This window comes from Platalea leucorodia (genome assembly GCF_965183815.1).
Source record: "Platalea leucorodia genome assembly, chromosome: 4".
Classification (NCBI taxonomy): domain Eukaryota; kingdom Metazoa; phylum Chordata; class Aves; order Pelecaniformes; family Threskiornithidae; genus Platalea; species Platalea leucorodia.
Genome location: NC_138826.1, coordinates 62,818,441 through 62,842,236, shown reverse-complemented (window position 1 = coordinate 62,842,236; position 23,796 = coordinate 62,818,441). Strand labels below are relative to the sequence as shown.

General features: G+C 38.0%; 1 protein-coding gene across 1 annotated transcript in view; it reads left to right on the top strand.

Moving 5' to 3' along the window:
- Window positions 1–23,796, top strand: part of MTPN (myotrophin) — a 44,450-nt gene that overhangs the window by 2,296 nt on the left and 18,358 nt on the right. The gene's annotated exons all lie outside the window — the stretch shown is intronic.

Genomic DNA, 23,796 nt, shown 5'->3' with positions numbered 1-23,796 from the left:
GGTTTCCTGTGGAAACAAAGCTTATATGAGCAAGTTTTGACTGACCCTCTTCCTTCCTAACGGTTTGTTAATTTTTTGGCTAATTTTGGGGAAGTTTTGCAGGAATACAGGTAGATACTGGTGGGTTTTGTGAAACTAAATTAAGTAGAGGGACGTACCTTCAAGGGAAGAAAAGAACACAAGAATGAGCTTATGTTTTACTGCACAACAGGAAATGTGAAATGAGGAAGGGCAAGAGAACTCTATAAATCCTCTGACTGTAGGAGAAGTCTCAGTTGGAACGTCACATTCTTAGTTCCTAAATTAATGAAATATGTGAGGGCAAATCATGCTTTGATAGTTACAGTTCTCAGAAAAGTATCTTTTCCGTGCCTCCTGTTCTCTTTTGACTGTCTTTCTTATCAGTTATGTGGCTTCTGCTCCCTGCTGCTTTCCTGTTTTAAGTATGATTTAATGTTCAGGAATTTTACTTATATAAACTTTGCAGTAGTAGAAATTTCCTCTGCCTGTAATATAGGAGGCAGTCTTAGATATCTTACAGTCTGCATCTTCATAAAATTCTTTCTTGTCTGTCTTCCTGAAACTTTTGATTTCCAACTTCTTATTTGTTTTGTTTATTGTTCTAATCTTGTTTCCTCATTAGTTGATTGGAAACAATATAGCTTTAAGGGTTTTATAGCATAAAGGGTTTGACCTCTGATTTTGTTTCATATCTGAATGGCAGGGCTTGAAATGCTAACTAGATGACCTGGCCACTTTAAAAATAGTACTATAAATGGGTATCATCAGTGAGGCTATAAGAGTTGAACTCTGATAATCAGTCATGGCTTTTTTTCACTTGTGTGTAATAAGCTATGGAGGTTCTGTCTTTGGAGTCATTAGTATCTCTTGTTTTAATCTCAGATTTGGTTAGTAGGTACTAAGAGGAAGGTAGCCTAATGCCTCTCAGACGTTGATTCAAGCAGCAGATGAAACTTGAAGTATAATGTGAAAACCTTTCTTTTCAATGACGTGGTTTATTCTTTGTATGTTGAGAAAGTTTCTGCCACTTCAGCAGTTCTTGGACAAAGAAAGGATACAGAGGCAGAATGAAGAGTCTCCATTTGCATTTTATGCACTTCTATGTAAAGAGATCTTGCATTCTCCTAAAGATGCTTTTTCAGAAAGAATCTTTCACAGAAATGGTAGTTTGGAGGTGTGGCAGTGAAATAGACAAATGCCAAATGATACTGCTTTGTTGCTTAGCAAAAGAGATCTTAGTGCTGCCAGTCTGTGCATTTGGAAGACATTGTTGGCTTCTACTTGATAAAAATGTGAAAGATTATTTGTATAGTTTGAATAGTCCTGTAAGACTTTGTTCTTTTTTCTAAGAAGCATCTTATTAGTATCTACATTTCTCAACTTGTAATCGTGTCAACTTTTTCTTTATGGTAAATGTTAATTTCTACTGAAGTACTGTACTTAATGTGTTATACTAGCAGTTAAGTATGGTGTCATCTATTTTTATGATGACTAGATTTAAAAGTAGTTCTTAATGTTTGCTTTCTTTAATGTCTTCCTTTTGAATATATCCAGCATATGTTGGTTTCAGAGGTGTCTTTGCAGGAACTGAAAAGATTGAAGGAATTCTGCACTCTTCCCACATACATCCACTCAAATTTTTAAAATTCCCCAAGAAAGCAGAAGCTTTCATGGGAACAGATGAATCAAATGTGCAGTTAAATGGGTGAGGAGGACCCACGCAGATTAGAGAAATTTGCTTCCCTCAATGGGGGTTAAACAGTACTAGTTAGAAGAAGAACAGGGTATATTAAGCCTGCAGAACTCCTTAACAGGAATGATGTTTGCTCTTTTTCCTTTTCTTTATCCTCCTTCCCCAGTGGAATGAGATAAGCTGTACAATTGCTTAAAAAGACTTCTCTATCAACATGTACATGTAATGTTTCCAGTCAGCAGTAGATTTCTCAGGCTAAGTATAATTCCTGTTCAGTCACTAGACAGAGTGTTTTTGGCAAGGTAAACTTGGATTTGTAAGAAAGAGGTTACAATAAATGTTTGTTCTAAAGTAATTTCATCTCCCATAGCTTAACTGAGAATTTCTCACCTCATGAGCTGCTGTAATCCCTTACATTGTTGCTTCTTAAACATACCACTGCTTACAGTTATGTTTGGTAAATCAACTAACCTAATACTATAAGGAGATAGGACAGTCAACCGAACTGGAAGCACCAGATTTTTACTGCTGAGAGGACTGGGAGGTTGAAGTGATGGTAGACTGTGAAACTAATGTTTTTAGAAAGTATGTACATGCTATGCTTACCTAGTAGGCATTTCTGGTGTGGAGTCTTGTTTTTTTAAATAACGGAACAAACACCCAAAGCAAACAAAACCAAATCCCTCAAGGACCTTCAATAACTCAGCTAGAAAATAGCAGCTACCTGTGCATCCTTCACAAAATTGTGATACTACAGTCTTGCAGTTCTTTGGGATATAATGATGTTTGAAGACATGTCTTGTCAAGCTTTCCACGTTTCTCTACTGCAAAACTAACTGGAGAGACTAAAACAAAATATTGTTTAGAAATACCTTTTTGAAAAAGAGGTAACAGTCAGGGGTGTAGTTAAGGTCTAAGTGTTGTGAAAAAGAGCAGAGACTTAAATATGTCTGCGAGAAGAATGATTAGAGTGGAGAAATAAATAGCTTTTAACTTTTGAGGGGTAACCTCTATTATTTTGTGTGTCTATTGAAATGACTTCTCCTTCAGGAACAAACTAAATTAAAATGAACTGTTAAATGGTCATTATATATGGGTGGATTACTTGAGTTACAGATTAACCCTGCCATGGATACATAGAAATTCCCATTATCCCAGTATGTTGAATGCTGAAGTGCACTTCATTGTTATGGCTACATTGATATCTGGATTGCATCTGGTTCGGAAACAGTTGTCTTGCTCTTAAGTGACAGGGAGCCTGAAAGCCTTGCTGGATTACAGTGAAGTGTAAGTATACCTCAGTAGTTTGTCCAGGAGCATATTAGGGCTAGCACTGACCTGGGAGCTGCTGGACTGAGTTTATCCATTGTGGATCCTCTTCGATATCTCTGTGTTGTAACTCCTCAGTGTTATGCCAATGCTTGTACTATGTGGGTTTTTCTTTAGCTAGAGTATTCTAGGCCTTCTGCTGTTTTCCTCTTGATTACTGTTGAGAGTGCGGGAGTGTGATTGCTAAAGATACAGTTTTGTTTTCCTGCTTAGTTCTGCTTAAACTTGGTGTTCAGTTTTCATTTTGTAAATTTGAACATGATGACCTAAATGTTCTTTTATGAAACAAGAGAGTTGCCTGCTACTGTAACCTGCATGGTAGAGTTACTCTTAACTAAAATGCCATGAATGTCCTAGAAAAACTTTCAGACGAACACAGCATCACAGCTACTTTTTAGTAGTGGGTACAATAAGATCTATGAGGTTGATGAAAAACACCTTTTCAGGATGCCTAATTAATTTCCCCAGTCTGATCTTAAAGAGTCTAAGGACACGTGGCAAAGAATTGCTCACAAATATTAATAGTTTGTGCATCAGTTCTTTAAGTAGTTTGTAGGAACAGCATGGAGTAACAAACTCACCTGTAAACGTGGCATTGTGGTGGAATGTATGACTTGCTGACTGAATCAACATCCCAGAATTCTCAAATCTGTCCTTTTTGTGAAGGTACAGATATAACTGATTCTGAAGCCATTTTCATCTGAAATATGAATGCAGTTCGTAAGACTTATCATGAATCTGGAACTGCTAAATGTAGTAGTATATTTCTGAGATAGTGATGTCAGGCCTGTGGTTGTTTTGTTCATTCAGTTGGCTTCTGTGCTTTGAAACTTTCGGTGGCTTAAAGAGATTGCCTAAGTATGTGACTCATGTTTGACTTTTTTATACTTAAATAAAAAAATAAGTACTTTCTTATTTGCTTCTGTTTGGGCTGTTCTTATTAAGCTGACTTGTCCTGTATCTAATTGGTGTTTGCTGCAAAAAGTAGAGAGTGAGTAATCAGAATCAGATTTTAATAAGACACTGAATTTAAATTTTTGTTGCTGGAAGTTTTACTGATGTATTCCGTTCCCTAAATTCAAGGCAAATTTTATCTCTGCTGTGACTATATCCTGTTTTGCATGAGTTTGTGGTCTTTAGCATATGCACTATTAAGTATGACAGTCCAAAGTTAGGAATAGGTTATGAATAACAAGCAGAGAATTCAGTGGTGTGAGGCAAATATTTACTTCTCGTCCTGCTCCTTTTCTTCCCAGCCTCCCTTATTGTAACCCCAGTTTTCCCTCTTGTATCAGTTCTATCTTTGCTAAATCTGTGGTTTTCAACCCTAGCTCTTGTCTTCCAATTCAGTTAATTGATTTTGATTTCAACACGAGGGCATACGGAAGATGAGCTAAGCTTTCTAAAAGTCCAAGAGAACAGTTCTGCAGTGGTTTGTATTCTGTCTCCATTTGGAATAATATGTGGAAGGTTGTGTTAGTTGTGAAGGTTATGCATGAATGTTGACTGGGGTACTGTGAAATTGGTGAGTCATGCAGGCCACATAACTAAAAATACTGAATGAATGGATCTTGCAGCAGTGTCAAAATTCATAAATAAGGAATCCTCTGGACGGTTCACAATAGACCAAACAACTTCTGTATGCTTATTCTGAAGGAGCATATTCTTAGCTGTTAAGATATCAGGACTCGAAGGTCAAATATTCTACCCACGTTTAAGCAGAACATAGTAGACTCAGAAATGCAGAATTCTTAAGTCCAAGAATTTTTATGAGACTGAAAGGCACTTTAAAGGTGTAGATGAAAGGTTTGAACAGAAAATTTAGGAAAGATACAGAAAGCCAGGAGATGTATAAAATTGTATTGCTTATGTCACATACTAATTTTTTTTATATGCATCCCCAGGCAAGTGTTCTTAGCAGGTTTTTTTATGGCTTTGTGTTTATGCTTGTTCGAACTTCTGAAAATGTGTCCCGACAACAGCGTGAACAATGTTACTTCTTTGTACCTAATTTGCACACTTTCGAAGTTGAAGGTTTGTATTAAGTTATTCTTAATTCCCCCCCCTCCCCCCCGCAAAAACTCCACCTTGAATGTTGTACTTACCAGCCAATACAATTCTGTGGAAAGAGGAAGTTGTCATTTGTGTAGACAGATCTCCTATTCCTAGGACAAAAGCATTAGCTGAAATTAATAACTGCCAATAACTGACCAGTTATACAACAATTGCTTTTTCTTATAAGTTGCAGTTTCAGCAGTTTTGAACAATTAGATGTTTTTCTGCTTTAGCTTGTTAAGAGGTGGGGTAGGTACAAATTAGCACAGCTAACATTAAAAAGAATTTGAAATCTTTGTTGGATGCTGGATATGCTATTGGCTCTTTTTACTGCAAATTGATGCTAAAGCTTGTGTTGACTGTGACCACCAATGGCAAATTCTGCAATCACATGCCAGAGATGGGGAAGGAAACAATAATTTCCTCTCAATGTTTAGGGGACTGCTATCTGTTGTGCTGTCTCATGCAGTGAAGATCTGTAGCTCTCTGACTTGGAAAGCAATCAGTATTAGTAAGTCCTATTGAACAAACTACAGTTCTTGTCTTAATTCTCAGTTTGACTGGAATGTACTTGTGTGTGCTTTGGGTTTTTGGTGGGTGGTGTTTTGTTTTGTTTTCCTTAAATAAAGAAAAGGACAGCAAATAACTTGATGTGATCCTGAAAGCAGTTGAAATCCTGATGAGGGAGAGTAGGAAGGGAAAGAGAAATATGGTCTTGTAGACTCGTAATGCATACGCACATGAATATGGCTTTGAAGTAGCTTGGAGGACTTAGGCTTTGGTGCTTTTTAGCACTTTGTGCATTTTTACGGTCTTTATTAGTCTTTTGTATGCAGTGTAATTCTGTAGTTCAGTACAGATACGTAATATGCCAAGGGTTATTGCATTTCTCCAGAGAAAGTATTTTTTGTAACTTTCTTGCTGCAGAAAGATTAGAGCATGGTCTAGATATTTGTCTTTGCTTATATATGCTGCTGCTTTCCTCACCGGTTTCAGGCCAAAAGGGAAACGGTGAAATCATTTTACTTAGCCTTCAGCTACACTTTGAAAATGAAACAGTAATTGCATGCAGTGGCTAATAAGCTGAACAGACCAAAACATCACTAGAAAGGTATTCTGGAGATTTGCCTGTCATACTTCCAGCCAAAGTTCAAAGAATATTCTAAAGTGTCTCTAATCTCTAATTATGGAGTTTATGAAACAGAATTGTGTGCTGAAAGTTTCTTATGAGCTAAGATCAAGTCTTGATAATAATTGCCGAATGACTGATACTTACTTTCCCCAAACTCCAGTAGCTTATGAACTTGCTTTTTAACACACTTCTGGCCTATAAATTAGTGATTAGGTTCAAGGAGGAAAGATGAGCTGGAAGGCCATTTGAGACAAAAGATAGAGAGCTGTCCATAGAACAGTTACCATCAGTATCTCTCCTAAACTGATTTGTTAATGATGCTATGAATGCAAATACCATAGGCAATAAATGTTTAAAAAAGATTTTTATGTTTGTTCAAAAACACGTCTAGTACTTGATTCAGGTAATGCAATTGGGAGGAGGAGGTTTCAAGTCCTTATATAAAAAAAGACAGGTCAGGAGAGTTCCTGTGGGGTGAGATCTGCATTTCTATGTATGCCCTGCATAAAAAAAAATTCACTTTTTCAAAGTGAAAAAATCCTTTCTATTCAAGTGAGACTTTTGGGAGAGAGAATCTTTACTTCTTCGGTTGCTGACTTCTCAATAACTTCAATAATAGTATTAACTCTTCCTTGGCTAAGGGGGTGGATATTTAGCATGGTTTAAAAAACTTGAATTTGGCCTGTAATAAAGCATTAATTATCTGTCACTTAAACTTATCTTGGAGATAGTAACTCAATAGTAAATACATTTAATTACAAAGTATGTTCCTTTAATTAGAGTATAACATGAAATACAGTCTGCAGTTCTTGTGACAAGTTAGTAGACTGTATTGACTAAAGCATTTTCAACAGTAATTCCTGGTGAAATCTGGAGAAAATAGCTTAAACTTTTGTAGATGGATTATTTAAATTATAGAAGTGTAATATCAATATTGGTAAGTTTTAATGGAAGTATTACAGTGAAGCTGAATACTCCAAGTGTATATAATTAGTTTACAGAGCCATTCTGTGGATGTTAATGTGTATGTTTTTTTTGAAGTATATACTACTTAGACAGCAGCATTTATTTTATGGATTTAAAAATAGCTTTTCTGACCAAGTTTTCTACTTCCATGTTTTGTTTTTGCATGGTTCCAATCATCAGTTGCTTCATCATGTCAACAAAAATCTGTGTTAAGGCACCAAACTTCTAGAACTCATCAATACCGCTTTTGATATTTTGTATCTTTTTATGTATTGCTGTGTGAAGAAAATGTAAACTCTGTGCACAGGAAAATAATGCCTGTTAATCTTATATGGAAACTAACTAAGAAGCTAAGCTTCATTGCTTTGGGTTTGACAGAACACTTGATCTTGACTTGGATATATCCTTTGTACAGATTCTAGAGAAGTCAGTCATGCTTATGATGCTAAGCCCTAATTATAACATTTACATTTAGTATTTTTTTTTAAACTATAGGAGTAATTTTTGGAAGATACACTCATCTTCCTGTTTATCCTCTCATATCTTCATGGTGGAGTACAACCTTAACTTTGAGAACTCATATTTATTATTATGGGTTTTTTTTTAATTATTAGTTTTAGTTTTCAGATCATGCATAGAAGTCAAAATATCAAGCTGGCATCTGTTGAAACTGAAACCCAATAGCTGGTGCCTACTGTTTTCCTAGAAGGAAAACAGTGACTTCCTGTGCATTCTTTGGACAGTGTGTACTGAGGATTTTAATACAGATGTTGATGTTGGGGCTCCTACAGAAACTGAAAATGCTTTAATTCAGAGCTAGCAACTAACTGCAGATTGGATGGTAATGGCTTTTACTCTTTGCTCAGCTGGTTAACTTTTGAAGCAATGATCTGATGATGGAAATAGCCTGAATCCTATTACTAAACCTTTGGATTGCTTTATCCTTGAACTTAATATTTTACTCTAATACAAACTTAGTGGCACCAAGGAAGTGAAGTATGATACAGTGTATTTTTATCTGTTCAAACTTGCTTTCAGAATTCCAGGACTAGATCTGACATGTTAAGCTTGAGTTTGTGTGAAACTACATGAACAGGTGTTCTGTAGGTTTTTCTCTTTTGATAGTGTCATCTGTTGTCAGTCTGCTGATGGTACAGTACTGAATTACTGAGACCTCATCTGATTTCTGGTTTAAGTATTGTTGATGCCTGCTGTTTAACAATCATCTGGCACCCATGTGGGCTGGAATATTTTCTGCTTAATATACCCTTAGAGTAGGTATCATCCAAATCATATCAAAATGCAGCACTGTTAAAATACAAAGTCTGGCCAATCACTTCTGGAGGAAAAACCTGTTTAGGCCAGCTCAGTATTGCCTGTGAAAGTGGACACTGTGCTGTGTTCAATGGATACAGTGCTTAACACATCTCTTTAGAGTGAACATTAGTTTTATGTCAAGTGAAGGAATACAGTCATTAGATCTGGCTGTGATTACTTAAAAATTAATGGTTAAATGGTTTTATTTTTGGTTGTGCCCCCTGTATCGTGTCTGATAGACAAGCCCTGGTGCTATAACTAAAGCATTTTAACTTTAATTCCAAATTCTAACAATTCTAAGCAGAGGTAGCTTAGAAAGTGTGTCTGATCATCGGCTGTTTCAGATCATGATCTAGAATACTTAGGGCACCAACGTTCATCCATTAAAGTAGTACTCTGGACAGAGAGTCTCTTGTTAGAAGTAATAATACCTTTGTCTGCAACAGCTTATTCTGTCAGAACTAGTTGCTGCCATTACACTGAGCTGCTGCCTAACTAAGAGGCAAATACTTTTGGACAAAACTTTTAAATAAGAATTCATAAGAGCTAAGAGAAGCTGCAAAACTGGTCCCTTCATTCCTGTTTCATCACTTGCTAATGCAAAAACCGAGTTGTTTCCAGTGTTTCTCACTCAAGTCTTAGACAGTTAGATTAAGGATTTGGGGGAGAGAACAACTGTTTACAGTAATGCACATATTTGATGCATCTCTGAAGCTGGGATTGTAGCACAATTTTCTAGAAGCTGTAGCTAGGAAACAGTAGGTTCATTACTGTTCTACAGAACAACTCATGTATCGGGTTTGTTTGTCTCTAAAAATGCTGATACAACAACTGAGGCACAGATGGCTCAGTAGTTCAGTTTATTTAGCAGTTGTTTCTGGAATCGTATTCTTTTGACTGAGACAAAGGACTTCAGATTGCATTTGATTATGGTGGATAAGCTAGATACTTGTTTACCACTAACAAATAAAGCCTGAAAAGTATGCTTGCTAAGTACCTTTTTGTTGGCTTAATCCAAAATAAGTGTAGGGATGCTTATAAAAGCTTTTCAGAATACTTTAAATAGCACATCAAGACAGGCAAAATGCAGCATCAGGTTCATAATTCATTTTCTTAACTTGTGTAGACCAAGTATTGGTGTTATCATTAGCAGTTGAGGCTTCTATCAAAGCAGAGAATTGCAAAGTTAATTTTAAACATACATGGACATCTACATCTGTCTGCTCTGGTTGTAGAACTTGCTGCACAATGCCAACTGAAGAGACTCATGCTATCATCAGAGCAGATAGCTGGTTTTGATAAACCAGTGAGGGTCTTTTAGTGGGAATATTATGCTGAAATTCTTTGGGTAGCCTTTTTTCATCTTTTTAAATACTGAAGCTCAGATGGATGTGGCAAGCAAAACTAAGAGCAAAGACTAGATGTGAATGCAGAACAGCAATGAAAACTCGCTACTGATGTCTGCAGCCTCTTCCACAGAGATTTAACTTTCTGTATTCAAGAAGTTCCCTTCTCAACATCTGTTAACTTGGTTTGCTTTTTGATCATCGTCTACAGGATTTCTTGTGGATGTTTTTGCTATTTCTGTTTGTTTCAGTAAGGTGCAATAAGAGGAAGGTGTAAAGACAGGTTGTCCCAAATATTCCCATACAGGGTAGAAAGAAGACAGCTGGGAGAAAATTCCTTGTTGCTCCAGGTTATGAAATCTAAAGGACAGGGAATAAAAAAACTGGCAGTGTCAAAAAGGTGTTATTAAATATCTCTTACCATGAACACAAAGATAATCATAGAAGGGCTTAGCTAATGCCGTTGCTCTCAGCTGTTAAACAAAAAACAAAGCACTTCTAGATCTTCTGAAATTCTCTAATGGAAAGTGGTTATCCGATACAATAGATTTAGGTCACTTGCTTCTGTTCAGTTGTCCACAAACAACTGTGGTCCACTCAGGCTGCAGCTGGAAAGCTACTGGAATGGTCAGAATTTGCTGAACCACTGAGCAACCGCAGCAGTAGTCTCTCTGTGGCAGGCTGAATGAGACAGGGTTACATTCATTTATTTAATGGACTGGAAGTAAGTAATTTTTGAAGATATAGAGGATTTAAATGAAAACTTTGATACTGCACACAATTTTTGCAGTTGCCATGGGAAACTGCCTACTTGCAGTTACAATAAGTTGATTTCTCAGCTTTGGCAGGAACTTATTGCTGGTTTTTAACTGAAGAAATCTGCTTCAAAATCATAAACAATTCACAAGTTACAACACTTAATCTTTTTCCTTCCCTTTCTGCTCTTTGGACTTAACCCAGCCTTTGAGTTACTAGTTACTTTACCATGTTCCAGTCTTGCTCTTAGGTTGAATATTGACCAGGGGCAACAGAATCATTTTTCTTGTGAATCAGAAGATAGATATGGGAAAACTTAAGACTGAATGATGTTGCTGAGCAGAATATATAGAAAACTGTTGCTTCTCCTTAGGCCTCTTGCATTGTTTGAGTAGTTTTTTTTCAATGCATCAGATTGAGTGGAAATGTGGAATTTATCTTTTTCATCTGCTCCGCCCAGTTCTTAGTTCTGCAATCCCTGAAGTGTCATACGTCAAGAGGTTTTTATGTTTTTTTTTTCTCTTACAGGAAGAAAAAAAAAACCTACAAAAGTTCAAGTAATATGCTTCACTGATTTGTGTTACAAGCTGGTCATTTGAATTGTTCTGGTTTCTAATTAATAAAAATGGACAAGAATGTGAAAATGGCATGTTAGTCTAGGGTTATGATGAAATACCCAGAGGCTTACAAAAATGGTTTCCTTGTCTAAAGTACGAGACTAGTGGTTCAGTTGTCTTCAGGTTTGTATTAAGACAGCTGATGTAAGGGTATGTCTACTGTAGCAATTTAAAACCGAGTCAGTTTCAATAATGGATGCAGATATTTAACCTCTGTGCTCTACTGAGCAGAAGCTGCTTCAGGCTACTGCTCCATTTCAGTTACCATGACAAAATTTCTAGAGAAAATTGTATAACCAGCTTGGAAGAAGAGATTAATTTCATTGGCCCCGCTATTCGAAGGTGTTTTGAGTCGTGTTAATTCTAACACTTGCAAACTAGAAATAAGTTTTTTAGGAAAAACCATTAGGCCTGAATTACTGAATTCATTTTAAGGGTGTTTCTATCAGTAAACTCCAAGGACCTGTAAAAGTGCTAATGTGGACTTTGGTTGGCTAAATCAGTTTGTATCTTGGCAGGAATGAAAACTACTTCTTCAAAATCAATGCTGCTTTTTAGACCCTGAGACTATTCTAGGGGCGGCGGGGGGGGGGGGGGGGGGGGGAACAAACTCAGTTGAACTACAACACCACTTCAAAAAAACTGGAACGTTGTGGGATTGCTGAACTGAAGGCCTAAAGTGCAGACCAGGTGAATACTTTTGTATAGTGAGCTCTGTTGTTAAGAACCGGTGTTCTATAATGCTGTCAGATTTCTTCAACATATTTTACAGAAATACATATATTGGAACAAAAGACACCTACAAATCCAACTTTGAGTTAAGGTTAGCAGTGTGTGAATCAGCTTTTTGGGAGTCATAAGGTGAGAACTAGGGTTACAGAATGGAATACATATGGAACCACTCCAGAGGCAGACTGAGGAGGATGAGAGGACCTCTCCCTCCATCAGGTCATACGAGGAATCTGGGCTCTCTGCACATAAGCCCAAGGAATGTTTCGACAGTGAGAAAATTTCAATAGTAAGAAAACTGAGGTAGTAGTACTTTTCAGTGGCAAGCCTCAGCTTAGTTTTTGTGCTGGCAAAAGTTAAGAACGAGAGCTTTTTTGTGTTTGAACTCAAAATGTTCTATTTTAGTTCTTCTCGAGTCTTTAAAGAAAGTTAATTGAAAAACAGGGTATTTGAGGCTCCAGTTCTCTGTTTAAGCAACTGATTGGTGGAAGAAGAATTCAGGGAAGGCGAGCTATAAAATTCTGTTTCTATGATGGAAGATCAGATTGTCTTTTTTTGGTGTTATTAGAATATAGATGAAATGATACAGCAGCCTGTCTAAAGTAAAGAAGGTTAAGATGCTTCAGGGGCATTTCTTTGCATTCTGGGACTCGCTCATGACAGCAAGAGAAATGTTGAGTAGAGAGTGTGCTTTTTTAAGGCTATTACTTGGACATACAACTTATGTCCCTGGTCACATATTTTGAGGAATCTGTAACCAATACAGAGAGTTACACAGAAGGTGAAGGCACTGGAAGGAATGCAGAAACATTGCATAAATGTGCAGAGGTGGAGGTATAACAACAGAAATTCAGTTGAAGTTGAAACTAGCAAAGAATCTCAAGGGCAATAGAAGGGGCTAGTGTGTTTATAATGAAAGGAAGACAAAGGAAGAAAGGGGAATTGATGAATCTGAGAGAGCAAACATCACAGTCATTCAAGAGTGGGGAGAAGAAAGATCTGGGGAACTGTAGGTAGGTTATCTTAGCCTCAGTCTCTGGGATGGCTATGGAGCAAATCTTCCTCTTCCTCGAACCCATTTGACACTGTAAGGATACAGTGGGAGACCAAGCTGAAGTCTGTGGTATATGGACTGGGTAAGCAGACTGTAAGGTTGGTGGAAAATTGGCTGGGCTGCTGGACTCAAAAGGTTGTGATTGGCAACATTGCTTCTAAGTGGTGCCTGGTTACCAGTGGCATCTATCAGTGGTTGGTATTGGTAGTATTGCTTAACATTTTTATTGGTGACCTAGACAATGAGATATCTTTACAAGTCAGGACAATAGGATAGAAAGAAGTAAACCCATGCACCTGTACAAGCTGGGGACTAGTTGGGTAGGTAGGAGCTTTTTAGAAAAGAATTTCAGGGTTCTGGTGGACATCAAGCTGCAGATGAGTCTGCAGTGTGCCCTTGCATTATTGAAGGCCAGCAGCATACTGGGCTATATTAGCAAGAAAACAGCCAGCAGGTTGAAAGAAATTTTTCCCTTCTTACCACTTCTGAGGCTGCATATGAGTACTGTATCCAGTTCTGGGCTTCCTAGTACAAGAAAGGCATTGACATACTGGAACATGTTCAGAGTCAAGAGTTTGGGGGGGCATCAGGATTGCTGAGGACATACAAGGAGATGCTGTTAGAATTGTGGTGGTTTGGTTTTTTTGGGTTGGTTTGTTTGTTTGTTTGCTCTTCCCTGAAGAAGAGAAGATAAAGGGAAGATTTGATTGTTGTCTTCCTGTACCAAGGGCAGGATATAGAGAAGTTTGCTTAGAGGTGCACAGTGAAAGTGTAGGAGGCAACAGTTCCAGTTGGAATGTGAGAAATTCCAGTGAGGTATAAGAGAAAAATATTTCACTGTGAGGGTGATCAAGCTCTGGTAAGGGCTTGTGCCTAGAAAGCTTGTGGAATCCTCTGTCCTCGGAGTGTATGGAACTCAGATGGGCAATGTCCTGAGCAGCCTGATCTGATTGGACCTACTTTGAGCAGATGTTGGACGAGATAACCTCCAGAGTTCCCTTTCAGCCTTAAATAGTCTGTGATTCCATGAGTCAGTAGACTTACAAGCTTGTAGAATTTAAACTGTCCTTATATTTTTAGATTATTAGTCAGGTCTCAGGAAGCGTGGTATTTGAGTTTTCCTTCATTACCGCCAGTGTTTATGACCCATGGATTAGTTGTGTAAGAACATAATCATATGTTTTTACTGTTACAGCAAGTAGAATAAGGGAAGAAGTTTTTGTTTGACTTACAATATTCTTAAGCTCACAATTATTTTAGAAATTGTAGAATGATTGACGTTGAAGAATAAAAGTATGTAGAAAATACAAGTTTTCTCCATTGTTTCTGCTGTATTGTTTTTAAGGATTCTCAATCAATGTGTTTAGAACTGCAGTGCTAGAGAGGTAACTTTTGGATTAGATAAGCCCCAGAGCTGACATGTGACAACAGTAAACAGTTGAAAAGTCTGTGGACATGTAACTGAAACAAACACAGGTTAAGCAGTGAACTTGGGCTTAAATACTTAAAGTACAATCATTTTGAGAATACAAGTAGAACGACAAAGATAGCTAAATATATTTTTATCTTCAGAGTACTTATGTTGTTTGGTTTTGTTTACTTTTTGGGGGGTTTTTGTTTTGTTTTTTAAAGTCTTTCCAGAGATGGATGAATCTGGAAAAAGTTATACTGGAGAATGGTTGAAGGGGTGTGAGCTGACTCAAACTTTGAGAAAAGGAAGGAGAGTATTAGGGGAAGCTTTATACACATTGGTTCCTCCATACCCCCCACATCCCCATTGTGGAAGTGCAAGATTGTCTGCTAAACCCTGTTTGAGTATATGGCTAACAATTTTTTTCAAGGTGTGGTTTCTCCAAGCTTGCTCTCCCTTCAGAAGACTAAGGAATACATTGCTCTTAAGTGATTTCAAAGCTCAGGTTGTTTATGTTCCACTGAAAACCATAAAACTTACTGTTTCAGGCAGTTAGTTAGGTGTAAAAACTAGAAATGAGTTAGATTGTCTGTAAATTGGAGAGACATGGATTTGATGGATGGACCACTGGGTAGATAAGGAATTGGCTGGATGGTTGCACGCAAAGTTGCGGTCAATGGCTCAGTGTCCAAGTGGAGACCAATGACGAGTGGCATTCCTCAGGGGTCAGTATTGGGACCAGCACAGTTTAACATCTTTGGCGACATGGACAGTGGGATTGAGTGCACCCTCAGCAAGTCTGCCAACGACAGCAAGCTGTGTGGTATGGTTGACACGCTGGAGGGAAGGGACGCCATCCAGAGGGACCTTGACAGGCTGGAGAGGTGGGCCCATGTGAACCTCATTAAATTCAACAAGGCCAAGTGCAAGGTCCTGCACATGTGTTGGGGCAATCCCAAGCACAAATACAGGCTGGGCCAAGAATGGATTGAGAGCAGCCCTGAGGAGAGGGACTTGGGGGTGTTGGTTGATGAGAAGCTCAACATGACCTGGCAATGTGCACTTGCAGCCCAGAAAGCCAACTGTATCCTGGGCTACATCAAAAGAAGCATGACCAGCAGGTCAAGGGATGTGATTCTCCCCTTCTACTCCACTCTTGTGAGACCCCACCTGGAGTACTGTGTTCAGCTCTGGGGCCCCCAACATGAGAAGGATATGGACCCGTTGGAGCCAGTGGACCTGTTTGAGGGCCATGAAGATGATCAGAGGGCTGGAGCACCTCTCCTGTGAGGACAGGCTGAGAGAGCTGGGGTTGTTCACCCTGGAGAAGAGAAGGCTCTGGGGAGACCTTATTGCAGCCTTTGAGCACCTGAACAGAAAAAAGTGAAAAATGCCCACAAGAAAGCTGGAGAGGGACTTTTTACAAGGGAGCATAGTGACAGGACAAGGGGTAATGGCTTTAAACTGAAAGAGGGTAGAATTAGATTAGCTCTAAGGAAGAAATTTTTCACTATGAGGGTGGTGAGGCACTGGAACAGGTTGCCCGGAGAAGTTGTGGATGCCCCATTCCTGGAAGTGTTCAAGGCCAGGTTGGATGGAGCTTTGAGCAACCTGGTCTAGTGGAAGGTGTCTCTGCCCACAGCAGGGGGGTTGGAACCAGATGATCTTTAAGGTCGCTTCCAAGCCAGACCATTCTATGATTATGATTCTATGAAAGATTTCATTCAGTGGATACTAATACAGCTTCTGTTATGGCAAAATATGTCTTCAGATTGTATCCAACAGCATAAATTACAGTTTACTTCTGCCAGTTTCATTTTACAAAGTTAAAATTAAATTGGGACACCTGACCATGGTATTTTCAATCAGAGAGGAATCTCTGGATTCAGAATATCACAATGTAAGAAAGATTTTACATTTCAATTACACCTAATAGCAATGATGGAGGTGTATTAAAGCTTACCTAGCTATCTAGTAGGAATTTCTTTTTTTAAAGGACATCTCATGAAGATGAATATAGAAAGCAGAAGCTACACTGAATTTCACCTGTTTGTTTTCAAATGTTTCTTCTGGCATAAAATCCCAGGAGGATTTTTTTTTTGTTATACCATGCACTTTGAAATGAAGAATGTTGCTAACGTTGCATCGAGAAATATTACACCTGTGATCCTTCTGATACAAAGGCCATGTGACAAAGCAGCAAAAAGGTACAATACCTAAAATTTTACTTTTCTCTTTCATCTGCAGATATTTGCCTATTATTCCTACACCTGAGGAATATAAATGCTCAAAACCTGAGACGCTCCTGCTTTCTGCGAGTTGAATTATTAACATCTTTTGCTATAGATCTGTACAATGAGATAGGTTGGAAATAGTTCTGATGAACTATCTCACTTAATCTCTTTGTTGACTTTTTAAAAACACATACAAGCAGTGTGAACAAAGGCCTGTGGGGAAGATAGTAAAATATGAAGTGTTTGGAAGTAGTAGTCTCAATATGCAGTAAGATACTCCAAGTAGCTCATCCATAGGACTTAAACTTCTCTTTATAGAAAGAGGATTTTTCACTCTTCCTCTTTCCCACTCAGACAATAACAATGAAGTTATTCCTATATTTAAAATGTCAGAATTGTCTAATACTGTATAAGAATGGCCATTCTATGTATGTGAAGAGCTGGAAGTAATGCAACAGACTGTACAGTGAGTTCATCTTTTTCCAGAATAATGGAGACAAGAATTACCCAGTAGTGTAGCTCCTGTAGGATGCTTCCCTGTGCTCTAGGGACATCTGACTGCATGGAATCTGGTTTCCTTCATTAAAACTGGAATGAAAGGAGTGCATGAAATGGGGAGATGAAGTTATTTCTGCATTACAGGATAAGTACAGATGGGGATATGGAGTTGTTTCTAAATCTGAAAGAGCATTTTAATGCCACCAGTATTACAGATACTGCTCTACTAATACAGTTAACCTATGCAATAGGATTTAATGAAGTCATAATTTTCAGTTTCTGTTCCTGTGGTAGAACTGCAGTGTAAATCCCAGCTACTTATTTCTGGTATGTTTAGGTGCCAAGTGGTGAATCAGATGAAGGAGCAGATTCAGCTGGAAAGAAGAAAATAATCAAGTTAATTCTCAGACCAGGAGTAACAGGAGAAAACAGGAGAAAATTGATGCTAAAGTGATGGGTCAGCTGTGACATTAATAGTGGGGCAGTAATGTTCTAGAGCAACACTACTGGCAAACCACAGTGCCCAAGTGAATAGGTGGCTCAGATTTGGTTTCAGTTGATGTGCCACTGCAAAGTAAGCCTGTGATTGAAGCACATGGAGTATGCTGTAGGGATGCTAGAGTGACACTAGGTGAGTTTAGTTTAGCTCCTTTGGCTTTGAGTGTTGATGCTTTTGAAACTGTCAAGAACTGGGAAAGGAGGAAGTTAGCAGGTAAAGGTAGACCAAGGGAGGTATGGAATACAGTCTGTGTGATAGAGCCTGCAGAAGAGGTAGGGGCTGTTCAAGCACAATGTCAGTTTGGTGTGGTTAAATCATCTGCCTGGAAAATAATGAGCTTTAGAACTTGTAATTTATGGCTAAACCTGTTCATTCAACACTTTCAATGAGCTGATGTCATAATGTGCATTAGGGACAAAGTGAAATCTGAGTCATTCTTTTAACTAGGGCTGCAAAAGAATACGGAATTCAATTTGGCAGAACTTATTCAAGGCAGCTGTTAAGGTGCAGATACTTCCAGATTACTCTGGGACATCCAGCAGGCTTGACAGGAGGGCAGCTTGGCTGTCTGGGAACTCCTCTCTGAGCTCAGATACAAAGAGGGGGAACATGAAAAGTGAAATTGGGGGTGGGTACCTAGGAAGAATGTAGGCCCTCTCTCAGGATGTCCAGGGATGGAACTAAAAAAGCCAAAGCTCGACTGGAGTTAAACTGGAAAAAGACATGAGACACAACCAGGGTTTTTGTGTAGGCATATTGGCAAGAAAAGGTAGAGCAAGGAAAATATATGTGATAGTGTAGTAGAAGAATTAAGTTCAAGAGTAACTAATTTTGACAGTACTTGCTTAAGACATTAGTTAGAACAGATCTTTTTATAGATTGAATTGCTCCACTACAGAAAGTGGATGATAGCTACATTTGGAGGATTCTATGATGAACCTTACTATTAGTTATTTAAAAAGCAGAGAAAACTCTTGAAAGTACTTGGAACTGAGCTTCAAGTTTTTATTTTCCTGTCCTTCAGTGAAAAGTTGATAGCCAGCTTTCAGCTCAAGCTGATAAAGTCCTTCTAAATGGATATTCTGTTATCCATGTCTGTGAGTTTTCTAAGTAAGACGTAAAATCAATGTGTTATAAAAAATCTTCTTTCATGCTGTCTTGTTTAGTAATTGGAGATTCACAGAGAGGCTTTTCTTTACCTGCAATCAGATTTTAATAGAGGGGATTAAAGCAGATACCTGCTAACTGCTGGTTCTGATGTTTCATGTGTTGAACTTGTTTTTAATGTTATCGCATAGCTGCTGCTCTAGGTCTTTGATCTGCAAAGAAAAACATTACTGATGTGGTTTATGCTAGACTTAGCTTTAAATGTCTGACTAAGTAAACTTGGTATATTCTGGAAGGTCATTAAAGAGGTGATCATGTCTTTCCTTTTGCAAGGGCAAATTCTTTTCTGAGGCTTTGCACAGACATTTGCACAATTGGTAGTGAATTTGTAGGTCCACTCTATAAAGTGTAAATAAATAATCTTCTTTCAGGAGAGGTGTGGCCTTTGACTGAAGGTATATTTTATTTTGAAGTTGATATGATTCTTTGATTCTGACTTAATTACGTCTCCTTCAAAGTACCCTCATAACTATTAACCTTGTTGATGCTCTGTTAGACTCTAGAACATGGCAAAAGTCCCATAAAACTTCCTGGGAGAATTGTTCTGTCACTTTTTGTCTAATATACATAAGATTTTGTTCCTGCAGGTGTAAAGGAAAAACTATGCTGCTCTTGGGCAGTTCATGTGGGTTCTGACCATATGCCTGTGTGGAGTATGGTCTTTTTTTAAAGAAAAACTTTAGCAGTTATTTAGTACAGTCTTAGTTTCAGCCTACCAAAATATTGGTTGCTTTGCTGTCTCAGAGGTCAGTATTGAGAATCATCACCTGATAAGATTGCTGGTACCCAAGTTCATAACATTCAGTATGATGTCTTTGGCCAATATTATTAAAAAACACAGTAATTTCAGAAAACTTTACCTAGAGATAACTCTCTTCTTTGAATCTTTACTTCCTGTGCTGTTTCCTGCCTCAGCCTGTTACAGGGATTGAGAGACCACTTTGTCTCATTTTGTTGGCATAATTAGCCACACCTTCACCAGAGCTGCCTTATTTATTTATGAGAGGGGGCTCAAATCTTGACCTTATGCTTAGATTTTCTTTTATCATATGAAGATGTGAATTGGCATTTGGAGCTTGTTGCTATAGGTACAATATATAATTTCTTTGCTAATGTGAATCCTTGAATTCTCTAGTGTGTTCTCTAGTCATTCACTTTTTAGATGCTACCATATAGAGAAGATGCATTTTCTATTCAAAGTGTGATCTGTCACGGCTGGCCAGTCTGTCAAAACTGAGAACCCAACTGCCCGCATAAGTCAATATCTCTCCCTGGCTTAGCTGAACAGAATACTTCAGAACAGTGGAAGAGCAAGAGAATCCAACTTGGAGTACTCATCCAGTGAAGACAAAAATCAACACCCACAGGACTGTATATCTTAAGCTTAAACAACAACAGCAGCTTGCTGAGATAATCTTTGACAACCTTATCTAGTATGTTAGATATGTTTCACATCACTGTCTAGACGAGTAAAAGGTTTATTGTTGCAGCTGTGGTAACTACTGTCTTTGGCACCAGTGTACTACCAATTTGGATCATGAGGGTTCAAGCAGTTTTCCGACTTTCCCGTTTTATAGGTGATTTTATATGCAGTTTGTATCTTGGAGACTTAATTAAGCACATAAATGGTAGCTGGTGTAGATAAAGATTGAAACTTTGTATCTTTAATTGAAATTCTATTGAAAGTCGATATTTCCATGCCTAAAGACACTTTCTCTTTGCAAAAGTATAACTAACTGTAAGGGTATTCTTGTGAGTTTTATAACAGCTCGTCTTTAACCTGAATAATCTGTGTGTAGGGGTAAGGTTTAGGGGTTTTTTAGTTGACCTATGAAATTTCCAGTGAAACTGTTTAGTCTTCCAGCATGAAACTCCCTCTGAAAAAGAATTAATTTATTGTTTACATGGATACAGATAGAGCTCTAGACCAGTAGTCTGCAAACCTTTTTATCATGCACCCCTATCAGTAAAAAAAAATTGAGCATGCACCACCAAAATCTGTATATTTATTTATAAATTATATACATGTACTACTGTACTAATCTATTACATACATTCTAAAACATACCCAAAAATGGAAATTAAAGATGAGATAAAGATTAAATAAACACTATTTTTGCAGTGCAAAAAATATTTTCTTGTCACACCTTGATGGATTGTCTTGCACACCTCTGCAGGTGCTCACACCCCACTTCTCTTCCTATGGGGGGATGCCCCAGGCAATATAAATAGGAGATCTAAAGGCCAGAGAGAAATTATCTGTGAAGAGTCATGTAAGTTTTCTGACATACGTGTGCTAGAGACTGCATTGAAAGCAGGTGCTTGTGCCAGGGTTTGATCCCTGTATATGAAATGGCTTGATTTGTCTTCGCTTCCTACTTCTATATATTTTAGACTGGGAGTAGGAAAGGCCAAATGAAGTTTTATAACATTCAGTGGTCTGCTTTACAGTGGCTTTTCACACCCATGAAACAACTGGATATTTGACTTTGCTGCAGAACCTAGGAGTACTTAGGTTATTTTATTTTTGTAACTTATCTGGTATCTTTGTTCTGTTAATTTGGACTAAAATGTTCTGATATTTGACTTTGAATGCTGTTGATATATTTTCTCAGTGCTAGTATTCAAATCCACATGGTCTGTGTTTGGGACATCATTGTTTGCAGACTTCTTGCTAGGTACTTCCTTATAACCAAGCTTTCATCATCTTTAAGGGAAACTTAGAAAACTTGGTGTTTGGGTGTTGGGTTTTTTTCCTTCCAAAAGTTCATTGTCCAGCAGGAATTTATTCCACAACCAGCTTAGGAGAGAACAGAGGAATCTGTGGTATAGTCTTTAAAAAGAAAAATCCTATAGTGTAAGCCAATGAGCCAAATAATATTTATAAGTTCAAGGAAGAGGAGCTTTGGACTGTCCTAATCTTGAGACATGATGATTCTAAATTTTTTTTTAATGTGAACTTTGTAGCTTTACTGTGTGCTGTGCCAGGAGTTAGCTTGCTTGTCCTTCTCCCTTACCCCTTTATTTACCATGTCTTAACATGTGACATTACAGGAATTTTCAGAGCCTGTTTTGGGGTAGTGATTGCATGGCTTTTACATGGTTGGCTTCCTAAGCTTATGCATCCCTATCCTTAAGTATCTGCAAACATCGTGTGTTATTTAAATGCTAGTTGTTTTTTTAAATTGGCAGGGAGTGGCAAGGTGTGAATAAGAATATGGGTAGAGCTTAACTTCCTAGATAAGCTAAGTATATGCTGTTTCCTTATACTCTTTTCAGACTGGTGTGGCTGTTTGTATGCTGTTAGTGTACTGTGATCTGGATGATTTTTTTTTTTATTGGAACACAGCTGTTAACGTATCCCCACCAATGTTTTGGACAGAAATTCAGCAAAAGAGAAGTTGCAGCACTGTTTACCAGTAAAGGTGTTGCAGATAGAGAGTTGGACCTTCAGTTGGTCATATTGGAATTTTACATTATAAACTATTGTACAGTGTTGATAGTCCACATAGTGAAAGCTGTGTTGGACTTTGTTTAGAAGTACAATTTGTTGCTGTTTTGAAAATTGTAGATAAAAGCTATCTTTTTCCTGATGTCCAACATGCTTCAGAAACCATAGCCATATTTATGGGCCAGTAACAGCAGTTGCAGAGTTTTTTTTTTTCATTATGCTACTTGCTGCTACTTCATGCTATTTTGAAGCCAGAACCTTCAACAGTGTGAGAACCAGGTCCTGACCTCTGAGACCACAGAATGTGCAATGTTGTAGTTAAACACCTGAAGTTACACTGTTGTGTTGCTTTTGACTTTCAGCAGGGTATATTATGAGAAGAATTTAATATTGTATTGATAGGAGAGGAGAACTCTGAGGCCATCTTGTTACTTGGCTGGTAGTATAAAACTCTGATAATGTAGAGCATCAAATGCAAAATAAGATTTCCTTCTGACAATCTCCTCTTTCATTCTTAGAAGGGAGGTGATGTCTGGAAGATATATGTCAAGCCCTTTATTCTGTGAACTTTCTAGAGATTTGAGGCAGGAGTGAGGGAACTTCAGGGGCTCAGTAGAGAAGTATGAATCAGTGCTACAGCTGAAATTCTTTTGATTGTTTTTCTATGGAGATGCAGGACTTCAGCTATGATGCTAAATTTAGCCACTCCCACTATATACTCTCCACTATTTTATACTAACATTACTTGCACATACGAACAAGAAGTCACTTACCACATAGCTTGTCAGTATTTGGTTTCCAGTAACTTCTCTTCATTACTGAAGTGCAGCAAATCAGTTTATCCTTAGTTGCGCAACCCAAGGTGAAGAAACAAAGCTGATTAGGCACTCACTAAATTAAATTTTGTTTACGCCTTAAGAGATGTCTCAATCCACTAGTACGAGTGGCATTAGAGTACAACTTCCTGTGTCCTGATTTGGTTGACTGTCTTCAGACTTTTTTGTGTCATGTAGAATTGGCAGATGCTATTTATAAAACAGAATGGACATAATTGGGTTTCAAGTTATGGATGGTCTGTACCTAGTACAGTGCTAGTAGTTACGATGCTGACTTATTTCTATGCATCTGGTTTCTCAGTGTGCAAAACTTCAGTATGTGTAGAAGCAGGTAAAGTAACTTAGCCAGATAACTAGGATCCCAGTTAGGGGGAAGGAGAAGCAAAATGAGCCAGTGTGAGCATTTTTTTACAAGCTCTAATGGTTTTTGTTTTTTTAATCACATGAGTTACCTAGTGCACTTGGGTACTCACTACACTTCAGATGCAGTGTGGAAGGAGGGACCAAGGTTGTCTTAAAGTCTTAAATGCATAGATGAGGGAAAAGAAATCAAGCAGCTTAATTGCCTGAGGAAAATGAAAATTACTTAAATATTTGGATGGAACATTCTTCAGCATATTTGAAGGTGTTGGATTTTTTCAAGCTTTTCTTGCTGTGTTAGCTCTAAAATTTTGCTTATTAGATT